Source organism: Panthera leo, chromosome C2 (genome assembly GCF_018350215.1).
Source record: "Panthera leo isolate Ple1 chromosome C2, P.leo_Ple1_pat1.1, whole genome shotgun sequence".
Classification (NCBI taxonomy): domain Eukaryota; kingdom Metazoa; phylum Chordata; class Mammalia; order Carnivora; family Felidae; genus Panthera; species Panthera leo.
Genome location: NC_056687.1, coordinates 154,918,162 through 154,942,464, shown reverse-complemented (window position 1 = coordinate 154,942,464; position 24,303 = coordinate 154,918,162).

Sequence of the window (24,303 nt, the reverse complement as noted above, 5' to 3'; positions counted from 1 at the left end):
TCTAAATCAGGTGTGGGTGAGACTGGCTGTGGTCCATCCTGAGGCAAAATTTCGCTCAATTTCTGAACCTGTGAAACAGAAAACAAGATGTCCCCCTTACAAGACACAGTTGTGGGACAGGTGTAGGATGAGCATTCCTGTTCCAAAAGGTTGAGATGAGAAGGAAAGAAAGGCATCACTGGTCTAAAGCATGTTTTCAATCCAACAGGACAAATTCTAAGGCCTAAGGATAATTTTCAGACTTGACGCTCTGTCCTCTGGTCTTGAGGGGGTGGCCCTACTCCCTTTGGCGCTGGGTGACAACCCTTCCCGCTGGAGACTAGGAGGCCCCCTTGCCTCAAGCCTCGGAATCTGACTCTGTCTTGAGAGTTATTCTTCCTTTCACTTCATCCTATCTTTGTCCTCAGTCCAGGCATGCGGTGTTTCTGCTCGTAGAAAATTTTCAAAAGCTTCTTGGTATTCTGTGGGCATTTAAGGGATCACAACCTTAGACAAGGGCTCTCCACAGTTCCTTCTCACAGAACCACATCTTATGTCCAGTTACTGCTGAGATGTGGCATTGAATCAGTGAGTCCCGTACCTAAACTCTGTTGCAAATTGTTGCCCAACCACAAGCTTGGCCCTATTTTCAGAGCATCCTATCTGGATATCCCAAGTCATTAAGCCCTGTTTCCTTTCCACTTAGCATTTCCTCCTTCCATTTATATTTTTCCTCAGACAGCATTTTATTACAAAGAGCAAGGAGAAACCAGTTCGATCTTGCCAGTCTGATTGGAAATCTCTGCAGTTAAGTATCCAAAGTCATCCCTTATAAGATTTATTTTTTTTTTAATTTTTTTTAACGTTTATTCATTTTAGAGACAGAGAGAGACAGAGCATGAATGGGGGAAGGTCAGAGAGAGAGGGAGACACAGAATCTGAAACAGGCTCCAGGCTCTGAGCTGTGAGCACAGAGCCTGACGTGGGGCTCGAACTCACGGACCGCGAGATCATGACCTGAGCTGAAGTCGGTCGCCCAACCGACTGAGCCACCCAGGCGCCCCCTTTATAAGATTTATTTAAAACAAAACAAAACAAACAGGTGAGTATAATGCAATCAAGTTCTCTGAAACTATGACAAGGGTTGTTGTTCCTCTGACATCCACTAGGGTGTTCATTATTTTCATCGGAGACCTCACCAGGACCATCTTCAGTCCATATTTCTATCAACAATGTCTTCAAGGCAATATAGGCTTTTTCTTCTAAAAAAATTTTTTTTAATGTTTTATTTATTTTCAAGACACAGAGCATGAGCGGGGGAGGGGCAGAGAGAGAGGGAGGCACAGAATCTGAAGCCGGCTCCGGGCTCCGGGCTGTCAGCACAGAGCCCGACGCGGGGCTCGAACCCACGAACTGGGAGCTCATGACCTGAGCCGAAGTCAGACGCTTAACCAACTGAGCCACCCAGGCGCCCCGATACAGGCTTTTTCTATCATGCACCGCAGAATTCTTCCAACTTATACCACTACCGAATTTCAAAGCCATTTCCACATTTTTAGGTATTTGTTACAGTAGCATCCCATTTCTCGGTACAGACATCTGTATTAGTCTCTTAGCCTTGTCATAACAAAATTGCTCCAGATTGGGTGTTGGTATGGTTTGGTTCCTTCTGAGAACTCTGAGGGGAAATTTGTTCTGTGCCTCTCTTCTCGTTTCTGATGATGGCTGGCAATCTTTGGCGTTCCTTGACTTGGAGAGGCATCACTCCAATATCTGCCTCCCTCTTCACACATTCTTCCTGTGTCTCTTGTCTTCGCACGGTCGTCTTCATATAAGGTCATGTTGGATCGGGGACCTACCCTACTCCAATATAACCTCATGGGCAGTGAATGTCATCTGCGACAACCCTATTTCCAAATAAGGTCACATTCTGAAGGACTAGGCATTAGAACCTTACCATATCTTTTTTAGGGGGGCACAATTCAACAGTTTTAGAGAAGACTGTGTCTATAAATGTTAAAGCTTTATTTATTTAAGTAATCTCTACACCCAACATGGGGCTCAAACCTGTAATCCTGAGATCAAGAGTTGCATGCTCTTCTGACTGAGCCAGCCAGACTCCCTAAGAAGACGATATTTTTTATCGCCACATTTTCTTTTTCACTTATAAAGACTGTCTCTGGAGAAGGAAATACAGGCACAGTGACCATGAACTCTATCAAAGGATGTGTTGTAAATCTGTTAAAAAACAACACCTGTAATTCTTTTTCTTGCTAATGATACAAGTGGATGCAACATGGGCGTTTAATTCTACACTTTTCTGAAATCTCACAAAAATGACAGCAAAGGGATGAAATAAACTGGAAACAACTTGTGGTAAAAAATACGGGAGAGGAAATGAGAGCTGTAAAATCCAAGGCACTCGAGAGCAGATAGGTGAGGAATAATGGACTTAACAGACCTGGGAAAATGGATACCTAACTTCACAGGGTGGAAAGTCTCCTCAAAATACAGAACCTGCCCCCCTCCTCCCACCACATGTATACACACATACCCTAGTGACTGGGGGCTTCAAGAACCTCCAAAAGTTGGGGAGTACATGAGACTAATGGGGATGACTGACAGAAAGTCTGTATAAGAAATGCGTACTTCAGATCGCTTCCCCCATCTTGCTCAACTGCTTCTTCTATTCCCTCAAAGGACCAGAACCTTATTTTAAAAGCAGAGGGACTTCGCTCTTGGGGAATCCAATATCCATATGGGTGTGAAGGCACAGCATGAAATTATGGGGATAAAATGAAAGTCAGAGATTCAGGAAAGCCAATTTATATCCCCGATCGAGAGAGAATTTCTCTCTGGAGAAATTAACAAGTCCAAGAGAAACAGACCTGGAGTTGAGGAAAGTTGTGGACTCTGCTGAAAATGGGGGAGCCCAGTTACCAACCAGCGATGCCACCCCCTGGACAGCCATGCCCTCATCCAGCGGTGGCTGGCCAGTGTCTTACTATATAAACACTAAGGCAGAACCACCAACAGTTGAGGAAAGCCTGGCGTCACAGTCAGAGACTAAACCAAGAAATAAAAAGAAGAAGGAAGAAATGAGGATAATGCGGAGAGCAGGAGGGAGCTTACAAAATAAAAATGCCTTGGTGTGTCATCGGTGGGACAGTAAATGGAAAAGAGTAGGGGAAACGGTATGAAGGGCTCTCCCAAAACTGAAAAGTAGAAGTACCATGGGACCCGGCAATTTCACTTTTGGGAATATGTCCAAAGGAAATGCGAACACTAACTCACAAAGGTGTCCGCGATCCCATGTTCACGGTAGTATTATTTACAATAGCCAAGACATGAAAAAACCCTAGTGTTCATCAATAAATAAATGAATAAGGAAATTAAGGTGTGGGTGTGTCCATCATCTATCTGTCCAGTATTATATATGTGGAATATTATTCAGCCATAAAAATAAGGAAATCCTACCATTTGCTACAGCATGGATGGATCTTGAAGGCATTACGCTAAGGAAAATAAGTCCGACAGAGAAAGACAAATGCTATATCGTGTGATCTCACCTCTATGTGGAATCTAAAAAACTAACTCCTAGAAAGACATCAGATTTGTGGTAACTAGAGGTCTCAGAGGGTGGGGGGAGGGGGAGTTGGAGGAAGGTGGTTAAAAGTTACAAACTTCTAATTGTAAGAAACAGTTACCGGGGTGCCTGGGTGGCTCAGTTCGTTGAGCGTCCGACTTTGACTCAGGTCATGATCTCGCAGTTTGTGGGTTGGAGCCCTGCGTTGGGCTCTGTGCTGGCGGCTGGGAGTCTGGAGCCTGCTCTGGATTCTGTGTCTCCTTCTCTCTCTCTGTTTCTCCCCCGCTCACGCTCTGTCTCTGTCTCTCTCTCTCTCAAAAATAAATAAACATTAAAAAAATAAAAAAAAGAAGAAGAAATAATTACTAGGGCTGTAATGTACAACATGATGACTATAGATAACATGGCTGTTTTATGTAGACTGTGGGGTTCTAGAATTTTCACGCTCTGCTGGGGGAGTTAGGGATGTTGTGTGGTCATTCTGGGGAATAATCCATCTAGACTTGTGCATTCCATGGATGTACAACCTCTGCTCCAGCCCCTTTGCTCCTGGGTGTGTGTCTTTGTGTATGCATACGCACACCTCATTTTATTGTGCTTCACTTTCTTGTGCTTTGTAGATATTACGCGCGTTTTGTGTATTTGTTGTTGTTGTTGTTTACAGATTGAAGCTTATGGCAACCCTGTCTCGGGCAAGTCTGGCTGTGCCGTTTTTCCAAGAGCATTCGCTGCTTCATGTCTCTGTGTCAGAGTTTGGTAATTGTCACACTATTTCAGGCTTTTTCATTATTTTATTTGCTACATCTGGATGATCAGGAACTAGTGATCTTTGATGTTATTATTGTAGTTTTACGCAGTAACACTGAAATAAGGTCAACTAATAATCCTACAACGGTCTCTTACGTGTTCAAGTGAAAAGAAGAATCACATGTCTTTCATTTCATTTTATTTTGAAAGTTTTATGTATTTATTCTGAAAGACGGGGAGAGAGAGAGTACGCACGTGAGGGAAGGGCAGAGAGAGAGAGGGACAGAATCCCAAGCAGGCTCTGTGCCGTCAACATGGAGCCCGACACGGGGCTCAATCCCTCCGTGTCTCACAAACCGTGAGATCATGACCTGAGCTGAAATTAAGAGTTGGACACTTAACTGACTGAGCCACCCAGGTGCCCCAGCATGTCTTTCATTTTAAAATCAAAAGATGGAAATGTTCACGCCTAGCGAGGAAGGCGTATTGAACGTTGAGTTAGGCCGAAAGCTAGGCTTCTTGCAAAGGAGAAGTTCTTGAAGTAAATTCAAAGTGTTCCAGTGAGCCCATGAGTGACAAGAAAGCCGAACAGCTTTATTGCTGATGGGGGACAAGTTTTAAGGGTCTGGAGAGGTCAAAGCAGCCGTAGCACTCCTTTAAGGCAAAGCCTAATCCGATCAAGGCCAACACTCTCTTCAAGTCTGTGAAGGCCAAGAGAATTGAGAAAGCTGCAGAAGAAAAATCTGAAGTTAGCAGAAAATGGTTCTTGACGTTTAGGGAAAGAAGAAGCTGAGTTCATGACATCAAGTGCAAGGTGAAGTGGTAAGTGCTGATGTGGAAGCTGCAGAAAGCAATGCAGAGATCTAGCGAAGGTAATTCAAGAAGGTGGCTATCATAAACAAGTTTTTAATGTAGATGGAAAAGCCTTCTATTGGGAAAAGATGCCATCTAGGGTTTTCATAGCTGGAGAGGAGAAGTCAGTGCCTGGCTCCAAAGGACTGGGTGACTCTCTTGTTGTGGGCTCATGCAGCTGGTAACTTTAAGCTGAAACCAAAGCTCGTTTACCATTCTGAAAATCCCAGGGCCCTTGAAAATTATGCGAAATTTACTCTGTACTCTAGAAATGGAACAACAAAGGCTGGATGAGAGCACAGCTGTTTGCAACATGGTTTACTAAATCTCTTAAGCCCCCTTTGAGACCTACCACTCAGAAAATAAGATTGCTTTCAAAATATCGCTGCTCTTTGACAATGAGTCTGGTTACCCAAGAGTTCTGCTGGAGGTGTTTTCATGCCTCTTATCACAATATCCATTCTCTAGCCCATGGATTAAGAAGGAATTTTGACTTTCAAGTCTTACTATTGAAGAACACATTTCATAAGGCTATAGCTGCCGTAGATGGTGATTCCTGTAAAGAATCCAGGCAAAGGAAGTTGAAAACATTCTGGATAGGTCTCACTATTCTAGATGCCACGAAGAAATCTGTGATTCATGGGAAGAGGTAGAAATGCCAACTTAAACAGGAATTTGGAAGAAGTTGCTAACAAATTCACGGATGGCCTGCGGTTGTGGTAGAAAGAGTAAGAGAACTAGAATTAGAAATGGAGCCTGAAGGTGTGCCTGAATTACTGGCAATCTCATGATGAAACTCATGATAAGGAGTTGCTTCTTATCGATGAGCAAAGAAGGTGGTTTCTTGGGATGGAAGCTACTCCCGGTGGAGATGCTGTGAAGATGGTTGAGATGACAGCGAAGGATTTAGAATATTACATAAACTTCATCGATAAAGCAGTGGCAGTGTTGGAACGCATCGAGTCCAATCTTGAAAGAAGTTCTCCTGTGGGTAAAATGCTATCAAACAGCACCTCCTGCTACAAAGAAATCCTTCATGAAACAAAGAGTCAACTGAGGCCACAAATGTCATTGCTTCTTAGTTTAAGAAATTGCCCCAGCCACCCCAACCTTCAGCAGCCACTAGTCTGATTAGTCAGTCGCCATCAACATCAACGTAAGACCCTCCACCAGCAAAAAAGATTACGATTCGCTGACAGCTCAGGTGATGGTTACCACTTTTTAGCCATAAAGCATTTTTAAAATGAAGGTACTTATATTTTTTAAACATAACATTATCGCACGCAATAGACTATAGTGTAAATATAACTTTTATGTACATTGGGAAATCAAAAATAAAAATTGACCTGCCTTATTGAGATGATCCGAAACCAAATCCACAATTAAGGTATGCCAGTACCTTTGAAGTATGTCCATACATATATTCTCACAAAGGACAGGAAGGAGCTGTAGGTGAGGCTGGTCTGTGCAGTGCTTGTGAAAGTGCCCATTTCTGCAATATTGGTTAAGCAAAATGAGGTGGGTCCACAGCGGTTGGCAGTGAGATATTAACTTCACACACGGCAGCCTAGTTAGATCTCAAAATGGGGTGCCAGAAGGGGAAAAAAAGGTGACGGACATTCACAAGCCAATACTGTTGATGTAAATTAAGAATATACACAAATAAAAGGATGAATGTTGGACACATTAGAACGTGCCCAAGAAGAGTTGGGAAAAGAAGCATGGTGGCAATAAAAGGGAATAGGTAAGTGAGTAAATAGAACCAGAGAAGGGCCTTCCCTGAATCAACGCACATGATCTGTCACCTCCCTAAACTCTAGGTAAAAGCTTTGTATTACCTGCCCGGTGTCTGGACTTGAGTTTCCTCCTGGGTCTTTCACCACGCCTGAAGAGGGACAAAACTTCTTCCCGTTCCCTAGACTTTCCATGACACTGTTTCACACACAGCAAAAGGACTTTTAATGGGCTTGATAACTGACACATTGAGAATGTCAGATGTTCATCTTTGGAATATAATTACACACTCCAATAAAATGTTGGAGGGAACCGACACCTCTAGGCACACATGTAAAAATGTTCATTTCCTGATGTACAGGAGGATAATAATAGCTTCGTCTTTTAGGGGCATTTGAAAATCAAAATGAGATTATACGTGTAAAGTGCTCACCATATTACCTGGTGCAGGGTAAATCACTCAGTTATAGTAGCTACAGTAAACAAATGGTCTCCAACAATTCATTTGGAAGATGGTTAGCTGGGCTTCTAAACATATTTTTGCCTAAGAAACAATAATCAAAATGCAGATGGCTAGATATTTAGACTGGATGCAAAAAAACAATTTAGACCCTTGAAGTATAAAAATCTAGAGTCCCTAACTAAACCATTGCTAATTGACCGACGTCTATTAAGAGCCTACCGTGGGGCGCCTGGGGGGCTCAGTCGGTCAAGCATCCGACTTCAGCTCAGGTCATGTCCTGCGGTTCGTGAGTTCGAGCCCCACAACAGGCTCTGTGCTGACAGCTTGGAGTCTGGAGCCTGCTTCGGATTCTGTGTCTCCCTCTCTGTCTGCCCTTCCCGTTTGTGCACTCACTCTCTCTCTCTCAAGAATAAATAAACAAACAAAAGCCTGCCTGTACTATGGCAGGCGACCATATAATTTCCCATGTGAGACAGTGTTTGGAGCTCCAGAGCCAGCCGCCCTGACTAGAGCGGGTGTAAGTTACTCTCCAAGTGTGGTGTGAGGGCAGGGACCCCTGCAATCTGTTTGTTACCGGCCTATGATTTAGGTAAGAGTAGTAATTGCCAGTAAGCATTCAGAAAATTCTATAGCCATTTGATGAAGTCATTTTATGCCTATTGAATGTGATCATGACAAAAATTGGGCCTGCATTGTCATCTTATTCTTCTGGTAAATTATTTATATTGTATTGGAAAAACGTTTTGGCCCGAAACAGATTGGGGCAGGGGGATCCCCGGGTTCCCTAAGATAAGGACCTCAGGTAGGTTGAGAGGAATGGATCCCAAGTAAATCCTTACGCCAATCATTCCGTCAGATAACTCAATTTTATTTTCCGTGTAGAAGTTTAATGTGTTTACTGAACTTTTTCCTTGTCTCTCCTTCTCCTAGAGGGTGATTCTGGGAGGGGGGGTCTTAGCTGCCTTAGTACTCACAAGTAGAACGGTGTCTAGCTTATATCGGATGTGAAATTAATTTTCGTTGAAGGGATCAGTGGGTTAAGTTGTAACTGCCGTTGTTATCACAGTGACAACGGGCATGAGACAACGGCAGGGATCATGAAAGCTCTCCCAGCTGTGGTGAGGTGGTGAGGGCAAAGTGAGTCTCTTCTCCGAGCCACAGGAATCAAGTCTGTTATTCCAGAAAACTCTTCAGAATCTTATGAATAATCGACGTCTTTGAAAGGCAAGGCTCTGCTTTCCGAACAATTAGTATGCTAATTAGAATCCTGTTTTGAACGAAAGATTTCAAATAGACTCTGTGGTTAACATATTTGAGTTAAATACTCTATGTGCATGTGATAATACACTATTTTTTAAAAAAATGTCTCCCACTTATTTTCAGACCATTTTCTCCATTTTCCCATCCAGACCAACCTCCCCTGCCCTATTAGTGTGAATTACAGATTCTTCGCTGTCATGGTTAAAAGAGAGTAAGTTAATTTAGATCCCTGGATGACTAAAGCTGGAAGGATATTTTTAGTGGTTCTAATGACTGAATCTTGTGGTTTGCTGCAGAAGGTATTAGAAGCTTCGACTGAAGTTACCAAGGGCTGATGAAGAGGCATATGTTGCAAGGGTTTGGGGGGAGATGGGAAAGGGATGGGAAATAGAGAAAACTATTTGCCGATTGCATAACAGCAAATACCATAGCTGTCCTTACGGAAGGTCAGAAATGCAGCCTCTGAAGCTGTCACATAATCGACAATTTGATGATAGTAACTAAGAAAACACAAAAGGCAGCTAATCTCCCCCCTACTGATAAAGCTGTCTGAGGTAGATCAATTTAGTCGCGGTTGTTGTTAGGAAATTGTACTTGTTTGATGTTCCACAAGCAGATCATGTAGTTTCCTAGGAAACATCCTTTTTCACTTAAATCTAATTCTCCCACGTTGTGGGATCTGATGAGTCACTCAGCCTGACTTTTCTCTCCTTTCCCTCTACCCATTAAAAAGGACCTACCAGCTGGAAATCTACTAAGTGAAACGAATTTATTAGCTCCTTTCACCTCGTTCTTCACTTAACTCTTGTGTTTCTTCCTTCGAAGTCTAACTGCTTCCCTGATGCGAAGGGACAGAGATAATGAAGGAGCGGGGGGTACGCCATGCGAGCATGTGTTGAGCCCTGACTTTTCTCAATTTCTTGGTTATTAAACTATTTTTCAGCTTCTAGCTTTAAATGGAAAACATTACGTGTATAGACTGTGTTTGTGATCTGTAGTGGAATTTGAGGCTAATTTCATTTAGTTTCAGATTCCTCGTCACTCTTTACTGTGCAGTTATGAGAGAGAGAGTGGGGATGGGGAAGGAGGAAGGGAGAGAGAAAGAGGGACGAAAGGAGGGAGGGAAGAAGGGAGGGACACAGTGAGGGAGGGAGGGAGAGAGAAAGAAGGAGGGAGGGAAGAAGAAAGTGAGAAGGAGGGAGGAAGAGAGGGTCACAGGGAGAGAGGAAAGGACGGAGGGAGAGAGAGGGAGAGAGAGAGGGAGGGAGACCGAAGAAAGGGAACATTCAACTAAAAGAATTTATGTGGATGTTTTCATTCTTATCTGAGCCAATTACTGGAAGAAAAAAAAAATCTTTTTTTGCACAAAAAAATCTGGAACCTGAAGATAATCAAATGTGATTTTATTTTTTTTATTTTTTATTTTATTTTTTTTCAACGTTTTTTATTTATTTTTGGGACAGAGAGAGACAGAGCATGAACGGGGGAGGGGCAGAGAGAGAGGGAGACACAGAATCGGAAACAGGCTCCAGGCTCCGAGCCATCAGCCCAGAGCCTGACGCGGGGCTCGAACTCACGGACCGTGAGATCGTGACCTGGCTGAAGTCGGACGCTTAACCGACTGCGCCACCCAGGCGCCCCTCAAATGTGATTTTAATTTGTGAAGTGCAAATATGTGATATGCACGTTCACCATTGCCAAGTATGTTGAGTCCACAGTTAATGACGCTTGCATATTCTAGGCCTAGCTGTCTCTTTGGTGACTGGGGAGATGACCATACACACGAGGGATGCAAGTTGGCTGAGATTTAGCACGAATAAAGAATTCTCAGAGCGAAACCTCACTGACTCTGCTGCAGTGGCAGCAGAAAAGGCCACCCACGGAAGGGTGACCTCTGACTATGGGAGTACCCCTCACTGGCCCGTGTCCTGAGTTAGCCACACACTCGTCTGGCCCGTGTGCCAGGGATTGTGCGAATGACTCTCCGCGTGTTTCTCATGTGAGGTGACCAGTCCCTCCATTTTACAGATGAGAAAAGCGAGGTCTAGAGTTGGGCAACGCTTTGCCCAGCATCACGAAGCTTAGGGCATTTGTAGGACTCGCCTTCAGCTCGTGTGTCCATGATCTTCATCGCTGATCTATATTCTTTCTCTCGTGGGGAGATTTATTGGCTTTCTTCATGAGGAGGGATTGTAGAGGTTATGAAACATGCCTGTAGCTGAGCCACGAAGCCACTAAATTCACAAAGCTGCTGGCCGTGGATCCCAAGCCTACACGGGTCTCACTGATTCGGCTCAAACAAAAGCATGACAGATACGGTCAGCACCAGTTTTGCGGTAAAATCACCCAAGGGAGGTGTGGTCTATCCTGCGTCATGAATTCCCCAGAAAGAGTTTGCACTCCTTGGATATGAGAAGTAGAGATGAAACGTTCTCCAAAGGCTCTTAATGCTGGCCCTTGTACGGACATGGAAGGAAGGCGCCGTGGTAGAACACGTTTCACTGGAGGACTAGGAATAAACCACATTTGGGTAGAACCACACAACAACCTGCTCATTTTGACCTGCTTCCATTTCAGACTTCTCAGGAAACATGGATCTGATGACCGGACTCCATTTATGAACTCTTGAAAACCAGTAGCCTACCTCCAAGACAATGCACAAGTGAAGTTCTCAGTGCATAATGGACCACCATAGAACTTCACGGACGTCCAACAGTAAGTGTGGCCATGGAGGTCGGTTGACCTAGGGTTAGATGGTCTTGGATAGATTCACATGTCTGACACTGTCTAGAGATCCAGGCCGGGTTGGGAGGGGAGACTGTCTGCTCATGTGTGTCTCCTCCTCCTCTTGGGTCCAGGGGACTCTCCTCCTCCTCTTGGGTCCAGGGGACTAGCCCCAGAATATTCTCTTCCTCATGATGGCAGAGGTTCGAGAGGACGATTGGGGCGGGCGCACAAGGCCCGTTAAGGCCAGAGTCGGAACTAACACACCATCACTTCTGAGGTCCGTAACCCAAGCGACGTTGTGTGACAGAAGCCACAAGCCATGTGCCCTGCTCCCCACGCTGCAAAAAGCCCTGCAGAGCTAATGGCAAAGTGTGTGGGTACAGAGCGGCTGAGGAGCCACAATTTAAAGTTCTACGCCTGACACTAATGGCGTGAAGCTGGTCATTTATTTATAATCTGACTTTTCGTTTCCTCCTTTGTTAAACTGCATTGCTCCTGCCACATGGAGTCCTTGTGACAAATGAAGGAGGAAACGCATCTGAAAGTCCTCAGTGTGAAAATGGAAAGGTAGAGGGCCCAGGGCTCCACAGATCTCTGTCCTTCCTCCCGCTTTGCCCAACCCACTCACTCGCCCACTCATTTCCCTTCTGTATCCCCGTTTCAGAAACATTCTTTTCTGATGTTCAAGGGGACTTTTTTCCCTGAGGCTGGGAGACTTGATTACAAGAATCTATACTCTCTCTCTCTCTCTTTTCTTTTCTTTTTTTTTTTTTTTGCCTCATTTTCGGCCCTAGTGTGCTACCATATGACAATTAAAACTATACAAGCAATTATTTTCGAGGAGGCACAGATGTTGTTTGTTTCATTTGAGAACCCAAGTCCTTATCGGACCTACTTTTAAGGTCCATTTCTCAGGAAACATTTCACGCACAGAACAATGAAGGGCAGAAAGTGACATTATGAATATCTAAAGACTCATTAAATTCTACTCGGTATTAAAATGTTCCAAACTCTCTGGAGAGTTCTGAATAGAAATGTTCATTTAACCTACCTTTAAACGGCAGTATTTCGATAGAGAGGGAATCAGATTTTGGTCAGCAAGGGTTACATAACAGCTGCTTCCAGAGGGCTTGTCTGTTCCCATTTCCTTTGGATGTTTGAATTTGCAGCAGGAGGAAGAAGTCTTTTCTTGGGTATAAGATTGCCTGTATTAACTTCAGGCTCAGGACAACTTCTCTCCTCGCTTTTTGGGGGCAGGCCATCGTATAGGCCTCTGTGTCTTAAACGCCAATAAAAATGTTGCAACGCTTTTGGACTCCGTCGATGATGCCGTCTGTCATTGGAGACATACAGAAGCTTAAGTCAGAAAGAATAAGAAGCTTAGTGCACCTTTGAGAGACTAGCTAGGGCATCCTATGACCTGATTGAACCTGGGGGAGTTGTTTTCCTAAAGTTTAGGTATGCAAGTGGGTTCAGATGCACCTTGCAGTGTGAGGTTGACTCTGGTTGTGCTGGAGGAAGGCCAGTAGCAGATAGCCAATTATGTGGGGCTCACGAAGCTACTGTGGCCTTGGCAAAGTTATGTGGGGGTATCCCTGGGCCTCAGTTGTCAGGTGGATAGAGCACTGTAATGGGAAACAGGAGGGGGGTATCTACGGATACAGAGGTTTGGAGTAAAGGATGAACTTCTACTGGGGCACAAAATAGGGACCAGATCAGAAACCAGGCGAAAACACAATTCCTATATCTGAGATAAGGCTAAAACTCGATTAACGGTGTCATTGCATGGTTTTGATGCTGAGTTGAACTGCTCTGAGCCTCAACCCGATCACACATTAGTTGGGTAAAAACAGCTCTGCGTTCGTGTGACTTCTCTTCTATCCATCTCTAACCTGGTAGAGAATAATTAGAACCACTAAATCCTAGTACTGAGACCAAGCTGAGAAGTGATGTGTGGGCCGGTTTCCAGCCTGAGAACTGCATGTATCTGACAGGTATCAGAATAAAAAAGGAAATGAAGATTTCAAAGAGAACTCAATTTGGTCTTTCTCTGACTGGCTTATTTCTATTAGCATAATACTCTCTAGTTCCATTCACATTGTTGCAAACAGCATGATTTCATTCTTTCTGATTTCTGAGTAACATTCCATTATACACACACACACACACACACACACACACACACACACACATTTGGCTCTTGTTTCTAGGCTGCTATAAACACGGGGGTGCCCGTTCCCCTTTGAACCAACACTCCTGAATCCTTCAGATAATTACCTAGTAGTGCAATTGCTGGGTCATAGGGTAGTTCTATTTCCAATTTTTTGAGGAACCTCCACACTGTTTCCAGGGTGGCTGCACCAGTTCGCATTCCCACCAACAGTGCCCAAGGGTTCCCCTTTCTGCGCGTCCTTGCCAAGCGAAATAAGTCAGTGAGAGAAAGACAAGTATCATATAATTTCACTCATAGGTGGAATTTAAGAGACAAAATGGATGAACACAGGGGAAAGGAAGGAAAAATAAGATGAAAACAGAGAGGGAGGCAAACCATAAGAGACTCTTAAATACAGAGAACAAATTGAGGGTTGCTGGAGGGGAGGTGGGTGGGAGAAGGGCCAAATGGTTGATGGGCATTAAGGAGGGCACTTGTTGGGATGAGCACTGGGTGTTGTAGGTAAGTGATGAATCACTGAATTCTACTCCTGAAACCAAGGCTACATATATGTTAACTAACTTGAATTTAAATACATAAGCAACAACAACAACAAAGAAACCAAAGAGCACTTAATTTGGTGACTGCAGAGATGAGGTTGGGAACACAAGGGTTGCTGACATGCCCCGGGACTAACAAAAATGGAAAAAAAAAACCCCAGTAACAACAAACGCTCATGGTACTCAAGCTGAGAATTTGAGATCACTTGACATAAATGTCATTCTAGACGGGCTGGGCTCTTACTGCAATTGAGACATGGAAGCATCTCAGCATAAATGACCTCCGGCATAAATTCTCGATCGCTCTCTGTCCTAAACCCCTGCTGAAACCTCCCAATGGTGGACCGCACTAGAACCCAGGGTGGGGGTAAGGGAGCCCCGGGTGATGTAAGGAGTCCCAGACCTCGGGAGCTTCAAGACTGGCAGAGAAGCTAGGGGACGGGTATAAGAGCGGACAGGTAGTGAATGATGTAAACCTCTGTGATGTGATGAAGGCCGCTGAAAACGATTTGGTCTATCAGTTCTGACTTCTCTTCTGCAAATAAATTACCCTCATTGCCTTTTACTGTCTCCTACTTATCAAAGCCGAGGCCTCAGAGAGGAAGCATTTTATAAATACATTCATAACATTTAAATAATTTCTCAGCATAGGATCTTAGAGATTTGTTGTTTATGCTGCTAAAAAAAATAAAAAGAAAAAGAAAAAGAAAAAGAAAAATAAACGAAAACCCCCAAATCAAATCCTTGTGTCCTGACACATAGTATGCTCTCCCTGTCACAGAAGAGGAAGCTCAAAAAGCCTGCAGGAGCTGAAGCCTGTCTATTTCCCAGGAGTGAAATCATAGCGAGGTCTGATGCTCAGGTTACAGAATCCCAAGCCTGTCAACTCATCTCCGTGCTGCCACCAGACTCCGTGGACGCCATGGGACCAATTACACACCCGCATTCACTGGCCACCTAAGGGGTCCCAGGCAGATACAGTGGCACGTAAGACATCACGGAGCTGGGCATTTTAATCCTTTGAAGGACTTAAACTGCACGCAGCTGGCACACTGCTGGCATTCCAGTGGGGATACTTTGCCTATTTTTATAATAGAGGAAAAGCTCGAGTTTACTAATTGGCTTCAGTAATTGCCCTTCTCTATTTTGGATCCTTCTGTGATATCATTTTCACCCGTTATCTTTCACCGTCTCTTCCCGCCCACCACCCACCGTGCCTTCCCACAGTGGTGAGAGCCAAGATCTCCCCGGGAAGCACTGCCCCACTCAAGAAACACTGAAAACCGATGGGGTTGCTTCCTGACACAAGGGATTTGACGTATCCCCTTTGTCAGAGATGCATCGGTCCCCTGGTCATGACACGACATAGCTAATCACCAGACATCTCCAAGTAGCTGGCGCGAAATAGACAAATGCACACATACTCTCCTAAGCGTGACATTTCTTTGCACACGTCAGTTTTTCGCTTCTTTGCTGCTGCCGCCGGAATGATGAGTGTCGCGAAACTAACTGAAAGCAACTCTGATTTCTAACTTCGCTAGCACTTAGCACTCAGGTCTATACAGTTCTAATGTGCTTTAAAGCACAAGCACGTGAGTATAAAATAAAGTAAAAATGGCTACGTAGGGGAAAAGCCCTTGAAGAGGGGAAAATAAGACACTGCGTGGCACGTGCTAGACTGACCTTGAACGAGTTTCATGTGCACGATAACAGGGATCACGGCAGCCGGAAGACGTTGCTTAAACACTTGCCATCGCTCCCCGTTATCCCAAAGCAGACCTCTGGTGAGAATGCTTTCCTTTTTCTTTCTGGCCTGGGGCTTGTATTCCTGAAAGCACCTCTTTTTTTTTCTTTCCGCCACTTGTTTTGGGCACCTTTGACCAATCTTGGCTTTGGGAGGGTTTATCTCAGCAACTCGGGGAAAAAGTCACATTTGGTTGTAGGAGCTTAGAGGTTTAGAGTCAGGAGACAGTTTGGAGACCATCTAGTCTCTTTCCCATCTCGCCTACTGAGAACCCATCATCTAGAAATGCAGAAATGGACATTTCCATGTCTATAGAATTTTCCATACCTCCTTTTTTGATACGGTAGCCACCGGCCACAGGGAGCTACTGTGCACTTGAAATGTGGCTAGCATGACTGAGGAACAGAATTCTAACTTTTATTTAACTCCAACATTAATTTAAAGACAAATAGCCACATATGGATAGACGCTGCGTATTGGAAAGTCTAGTAAGTTCTTGTGATGTGCCCACTGCACCTGATTGCTCAGGGCTTTGACTCCGTTTAGGGATCTTTCCTGGCTTTCAAATACCGGAGAACACTGACAAACTAAGCACAGAACACATACTTAAGAGGAAAGAAAAGAAGCGTCAGCGGCCTCAGCGATGACAAAGCAAAATGGATGTGATGGTGGGAGAGGAAGACGAGTGCACGAATATTATTATCGCATAATACGGGTATTCTAGGCATATAATGCTCAAAGAGATGAAAAGGAAAAAAAAAAGTTTGGATGTATTTTTAAAATTTTATAAAGACAGCTGAAATGGAAGCTAAAATATTTATAGAACTGTAAAAATTAGGAGGTGGTGCAGGAGGGGGCCAGAAAAGGCAGGATGAAATAAGTATAAGAATGCTAAATTTATCTTGAGCAGGATGTTAATAGAGAAGGTCCTAAAATGGACAAAGTAAAGGGCAACATAAGCATAAACAGTCACGAACAATCTACGAGCAGAAAAAGGTTAAAGCTGTTGTCTCGGTGGAGTGGGCAATGTGGAGGGAGTGATGGATAGATGCACACAGAGTTAATACTTCTCTGTAATTTATTATTTTTGGCGATGTTTATACTTTTTATTTTTGTCAATAAATAACAGCAACTTGTCTGAGTTTCATGGGTTTGAAATGAGGGCAGAGACTAAACTTTTCAGAAACATATGCACTTTTAAACGAAGGGATGTGCAGAAACAACACTGAAGGCACAATTAAGTCAATCACTGCTTTCCCCATGTATTTAGCCAGACACGCAAAAATATTTACCCACAGAATCATTTGTATTTGTCTAATATATAAAGCCAGTGATTTTGTCTGGCAATCTCCATCTCAGGCTGAATTAAGTTAGATCTTCCAAATAATTATTCAGTGCAGTCAAAATAAGAAACATTAGTCTGGATATGACACAAATTGAAAGACAACTCCCAACACACTTCAGCCAAAGAACAACAAATACAGATGCGGATGTGGTCTTGCCTATTAGAGTTCCCTAGGAAAGAGTGTGCCTGTACCTTGTCCAGCCTGGCTATTTGTCACACAAGCTGAGATCGCCTAGGGTAGAGCCAAGAAAGCGTCTACTCATGAGAATTAGGGGAAACAAGGCAGAGATGTGGCAGCTGATGTCCTTTTTTGAGCTAGACGTTGAGAGTCATGGACACCTGGCTATAGATAAGGGTTGAGGATGGGCAGTTGACCTGCTACAGAGTGGTTGTACAAGGCACTGAAGGGCCAGCCTCAGAGTGGGGTCAGTCTGCAGATCCTAATAAGGCATGGCCACCTGGGCATGGAGTTCATGGGCTGGGAGAAGGCTCGTTAGACCAAAGTGAGGACTGGGACCCAACCAACCAGTGGGTGTATAGAGAGCACTTGCCCAGTACGGTCACAGTGGTAAATCACCCCTGCTTTGCAGAAGCTTGCCCTCCAAGTTCACACTTGAGAAAAGGTAAATGGGACGTAGATGGGGTCCAGCATAACATGACCCCTTGGGCAACAGCCACCTGACTTTCTACATGGTCAGATAGGACTGTAGTCTAATGATGGATTTATTCTTACATTGTCTTGTACTTACTTAGCTTTAGCGTCTCCATTTTCAAGTCTCATTTCCTAAAATTTCATACAGACTAACATCACATTCTTGAATATGATCCTTACATTAAACCTCCTGAAAAGTCTTCGTACATCTACAGTCTAAAATGGTGTAGGATTGTCTCCATCCAGACCCTACTAGGACAAAGGAAACAAAATAAAATTAAAACAATTTTATTTGCTTTCATTCCCTACTATAAGTGAATTCTGGAGGCCGTCTAGTCCATAGTTTTTCTATGCCTGATGGGCCTAGAAAGAGAAATATTCATCCCCAGGATTTCACCCTCTGTACCTAAATCAATGGCAAGCTTCCAATATCACCAACCCAGTGTGCAGAAAATGGACATTTTTCTGGGTCTCCAACACCAGATTCTTGGCAGAAATTCCCAAGGGAACCATAGGCTCTCCATGGCCAGTGCCAATGGAGAGTAAAGGATCCAGACCTCCCTGTTCTCTTCCATTTCTGTAGACCTTTCTATCAAGTGTGGATCTTCCTTCCAGAAACCCACTTGATTTTATTTGAGGCTCATTGCTTTTGTATAATGCCAAAATGCAGGTACCCTACTTACTTCCAAACGGATTACCCAGGGGTGCCGGGGTGGCTCAGTCAGTTGAGTGTCTGACTCTTGATTTTGGCTCAGGTCATGATCTCACACTCGTGGGTTTGAGCCCCTTGTCCAACTAGGTGCTGGGCATGGCGCCTGCTTGGGATTCTCTCTCTCTCCCTCTCTCTCGGCCCCTCCCCCACTAGCATGCACACACACACTGTCTCTCTCAATCTCTGTCTCACAAAATAAATAAACATTAAAAAAATCCCTGTTTACAAAGAAGTCAAGTATACAATCTTGGTCTGCACAGGCTGCCATAACAAAATACCTTAAACAACGTGTTAATTTTTTTGCAGTTCTGATGGCTGGGAAATCCAAGATCAAGGTGTCAAATGACTGTCTTCTGGTGAAGGATCTCTTCCTGGCTTGTGTATGGTTGCCTTCTTGCCACATCTTCACTAGGTCTGTCCTCAGTATAGGCACATGGAGAGAGAGAGAGAGAGAGAGAGAGAGAGAAACAGAGAGAGAGAGACAGAGAGACAGAGAGACAGAGAGAAAGAGGGAAAGATTGCTCCCTCCCTTTCCCTTCTATAAGGCCAATAATGACATCATGAGGTCCCACCCTCATGATCTAACCTAACTCTAATCACCACCTAAAGGCTCCATATCCAAATATGGGATAGGCCCACCCTGGGCATTAGGCCTTCTGTATATGAATTTGTGGGGGAAACCAATCAATCCACAACAATCCACCTCTGCCCCGCCCCCCAGTTCATGTCTTTCTCACATGCAAAATACATTTGCTCCATCCCAACACCTTCCAATTATTCAGTCATACCATCAACTCTAAAGTCCAAAGTTTAAAAGTCTCTTCTAAATCAGACATGAGATAGACTGCAAGAATAACTTAGCCTGAGGCAAAACTCCTCTCCAGCCGTCCATCTGTCAAACAAGACAAGTTATGTACTTCCAAAATATAATGGTGGGGCAGGCCTAGGGTAGACATCCTATTCCAACAGGGAGAAATAGGAAGGAAGGAAAGGGTGACAGGTCCCAGGAAAGTTAAAAAAAAACAAAACCTAGCAAGGCAAACTCCAAGTGATCTGTAGTCCAGTGCCCTGCCCTCCAGGCCCACTGGGGTGGCAGTCCCATTTTCTAGACCCGCAAGGGCAGTGGTTCCATCTGCAGACCCTCTGGGTTGGCAGTCCAGCCCTCACGGTTCTGCCAGGTGGGGGTCGGCTCTCGAGGCTTGGAGCAGCCCTGTTCCCGAGGCTCTGGGCAGCAGCCAGGGCAGTGGAGGCAGTTCACGATCAGGTCTGAATTGCCTTGAGGGTCATGCTTCCCTTCTCTTGAAGAAGATCACACGTTCACAGTGCCAGATAACTGTGTGGTCCAGTCCTGCAGGATTAGAGAAGCTCCACAAGGCTTCCTTCATTCTGCCTTGCTTTTTCTGCTCCCTTTAGTACCAGATGGCAGTGTTTCGCTTGCATAACCTCATCTCTATTCCTGACATCTGCTGAGATGGCTGCTTCAGTCCGAGAGCGGTGCCCGTGATCTCTTTATCAAATGGCTCTTCAGTCACACCCGTGGTCTTCCCTTCAGAGCAAGCGTTCTCACTTTTTGCGATATGGAGCTGCCTGTGGTTTCTCAAGCAGTCAAGTTCCAGTTCCTTTTTGTTTATTCTTCTTCAATTCATGTCTCCTTTTGCATTTGACTATAAGCAGCGAGGGGGACCCACAGCGTACCTTGAACGATTTGCTCAGAAATCTCATCTGCTAAATATCCAGTTGTATGACCCACAAGTTCCATCTTCCACAAAACACTGGATCACATTTCAGCCAAGCCCTTTGTTCCTTTCCAACAAGGATCTTTTTTCTTCCAGTCTCCAGTAACCAGCTTCCCATTTCCATCTGGGATCTCACTGGGATCGTCTCCAGCATCTATATGTCTACCATGCACCTCAAAACACTTTCAGGCTTGGCCCATCACCCGGTTCCTAAGTCGCTTCCACACTTTTCAGGTATTTGTTACAGCAGCACCCGCTTCTCAGTACCAAAATCTGACTCCGTTGCTCAGGATGTCGTAACAAAACGCCATGTTTTGGAGGCTGGGGAGTCCAGGATCAAGATGTCAGCTGATTCCGTGCCTGGTAACCCATCACCACCCAAAAGCTCCATTTCCAACATTGGGGTTTGGGGCTTCAACGTGTAAATTTCGGGGAGACAGAAGCATTCAGTTTCTAGCAACTTCTTAGCATGAAGATGAGTATATTCCTTGCTCACACACCTGGCTGCCTGAGGATATATACAGAGCTTTATTAGCCAGACCCCCGATGAAGCTAATTTATCCCTCTTTATTTGTTCCCAGCCCCTCTTAGTTTGAGTGTTTCAACTAGGATCACCCCGTCCACGGGTGATGCCAGCGTGCATCTTGGTCTGGATGACACAATTTGTGACTACGATCACACTTGTCCTTTCTCCAAAGGACCTTCTGCCTCAAAACCAGCACTTGATATTTGTTTTTCTTCCACTTCCGTTGCATCTCGTGGCCTGTGCAGCGATTTCCTTGTTCACAAAGAAATGGTACGGGACCAGAGCTCCAACATGCCCGACACTCGGAGTCATTGCGGAGGCAGCCAACCACAGATTTCCTCCTCACTCTTAATCTTGGGTTTCGTATTAGCCTTCCGTTTACTACAGTTTCCTGTGCCCTGCATTGTTTGCTTAACTTTTGACGTTCTTATTTCAGCGATTTGACCATTGGGAGGTCAGCTGGACCCAGGAACAAAGCAATCTGACAGTCTCATTTCTTTCAGGCCACCTGAGGTGTTTGCCGAGCTGCTGCTGGGGGAAATTCAACGCTAGATTGTTTTTTGTAATTGTTGATGTGTTTAAGACTTGCGATGTACATCTTCAGAATCAGGCAAGAGAGGCTTCCAGCTGGCCCAGACCTCAACAGAGTAATTCAAAACTTAAGTCGTGGACCCATGGCAAAATTGATCCTATATCTTCCCGCTGGTTAAAGAGATATCTGAGAAGGGATTGGGTGATTTCTCTAAAATTTAGACGGGAAGGGTACAGATGAGAGGGAAGATGGAAGAGATAGGCAAGGAAAGAAAGAGATAGCAAATGTTTTTTACACGTGAACATTTTCTTATCTTAATAATAGAAGAGATACGGAGACTTTTGTTCTTTTAGCATTGCATCTGCCTCTGATCTTAATCATGATTGAAAGTTCGCTGTTAGTTTCTGCATATGGACGCTTTGTCTTGTTGTTAATATCGGTGATGTCATAAAATGTAGACGGATTTGAAAGGGCACACATAGTTCAGGAGGTTTTATGATAAGGTTTTCAATCGCGGGACAACTTGGAGTCAGGGAATCTTCATTCAATTCTAAACTCTTCAGTTCATGATGGTGTATAAATTATTTAAGCTCCCAGAGCCTTAGTGTCACATTTATCAATTAAGATGGTTGACAAAATGATAGCTATGACTTCCAGAAGTTCTAACAGAAGTATTCTATGCTATGCTACTCTATGCTATGGTGTTCCACACTCTTCCCTAGTGTTCCTAAAGGCAAATCCTATAATTTGTTATCCAAACAAGGACACTTAAAAAAATTTTTTTTAATGTTTTATTTATTTTTAAGACAGAGAGAGAGGGCATGAGTGGGGAGGGGCAGAGAGAGAGAGAGGGAGACACAGAATCCGTAGCAGGCTCCAGGCTCTGAGCTCTCAGCACAGAGCCCGAGGTTGGGTTCGAACTCACGAACTGTGAGATCGTGACCTGAGCTGAAGTTGGACGCTTAACCAACTGAGCCACCCAGGCGCCCCTAAACCAGGACCCTTTTGATATCCCTCAAAGTCAGCATGAGATATTGCTTTGTAAAACAGTTGACTTTTGAATGTGTCTGAAAGATCCCAGAGGGAGATGGGATGCAATTTCACTGTCTTTTTTTTTTTTTTTTTTTTTAATGGAATGTGGAAATACAAATTCCCCTGCAAATAAAGAACACTTTGGTTGTGTGTATGTTAGTACATTTGCTCCCCAAGCCCTAAGTATTGGAAGCCATGCCTGGAGCTGCCATTCAAGGGGATCCTCCTGCCCCCCACCCCAAATCAGGAGACCCTCCTGGGGCTCCCCTGACACCTGTGAGAACTTCTATGCCAGTAGCCAGTGCGCTGCTCTCTAATTGTTGGTTTACCTGCCTCTTTCCTCCATGAGACTGAGGGCAGAATTTGACTCTTTCACCTTTGTTGCCCCAGGACATAGGCATCGGCGTTGAGACTGAAGAGGCTCACTGCTTTGCGTCAGTGCGGGGCTGGCATTTGCACGGATCTGAGTGTAAGTGCCTCCTAAAACGTGTACCCAACCTGCCCTACTGGTCTCAGCCTTGCCCGGGCTCTGACGGGGTAGGCTGCCTAGCACATAATAAGCCTCGAGGAAAGACAGTGACATGAGGAGGTACTGAACTTTGCAGTCAGACTCGTTTCTAAGTGCAGGTTTTATTATGTCGGTAAGGGGAGGGCAATAGACGAGAGGGTGATTGTCATCGGAAAGATGGGTTGTCACAGTACCCGAGGACAGGTGCACCACACCACACTGGGAACCATCAAGGTCGATCAGGACACAAAATTAGGGGAAAACACGGGCAAAAGATTTTATTGTGATCCCTACTTGTCTGCTACCTGGCTTTGGGGGTGATTAGGAGGAGGGCCAGTGGCCTACAGTATGAGAGCCTGATCAATGGAGTGGCTGGGTTGTGGGCTCTAGATTGGGTGGTTTGCATAGGCCAGTCCGTTACGATCTCTAAGAACGGGCTAGCTCTGGAGGGGCCGTCCCTCCAGGTTAGCCAGGCCCCAAGATGTCAAAGCATCAAAATAAAAAGACATTGTTAATACAGGCTTTCCTGAGTCTGCATACGTGGTGTCGTATAGAAGTCTCACGGCCCCAGGCGTCGCAACCTGTTTCAGAAAACGGGGGTGCTAATAATGCAACAACGTTACTGGGCTCGTTGTTACGAGGATTAAACCAAACAGCCTGGTACACAGCAGGTGCTCAATAAATGGTAGACATTCATCAATGTGCACAGAATATCTGTAACATGGCATATACATTGATGCGCGTGTGATTAGCTAACTCTTGGACAAGGTACACCCTAATTTTATGGGGGGAGGGCTTTCACTGCTGGTTGGAAAAGGACCTCCGTTTTCCGGCCACTTTTTTTGAATAACATTCTGAATAATTCTGCAAAAGAGACTCAGTGCTCCTGGAAACTCGAGTCTGTCTTGAGGCTTGTGCAACTTCTTGCTTTGAACGAGGCTGAAAATAACACACGTCCCTTCCTTCCCCGGGGGAGGATGGGGCTACAGGCTTCACAGGGGAAGCAGGAGATCCAGCGGACGGTGTATGCGAGTTCCAAAGAAAGTTTCTGAAACTTTCCGAAGCTTCAGAAAGGAGTTACTTCTGGCTGCTTTGCAGGTTTCAGAGGAAGCTGTCTCTGGGCTGATACCGTGAGAACAGGAGCTGCTTCCGACACCAAACAGGGATTTTTACAAGCCCTGGAGAGTGTCCCGGAGAGGCCCCGACTATGGCAGGTGGAACCAGCAGTGGACAAAGGCTAAGCTTTATTGTCGAGCGTTAGCTTTTGTCTGCCAGTGTTTGGGGACCGGGTGATATAGAGCCATTCCCTTCAGACCTTCGTCCCTCCTACCAGGGATGACATCAGTGGGTGAGAACACGAGGAATCACAAATGATGTGTTGGAGGTTACTGTGTTTGCGGTGGAGACAGCCACAGCGGCCTTCTCTGGGGACTTCCGCTACCCTCACGCTGTCAGT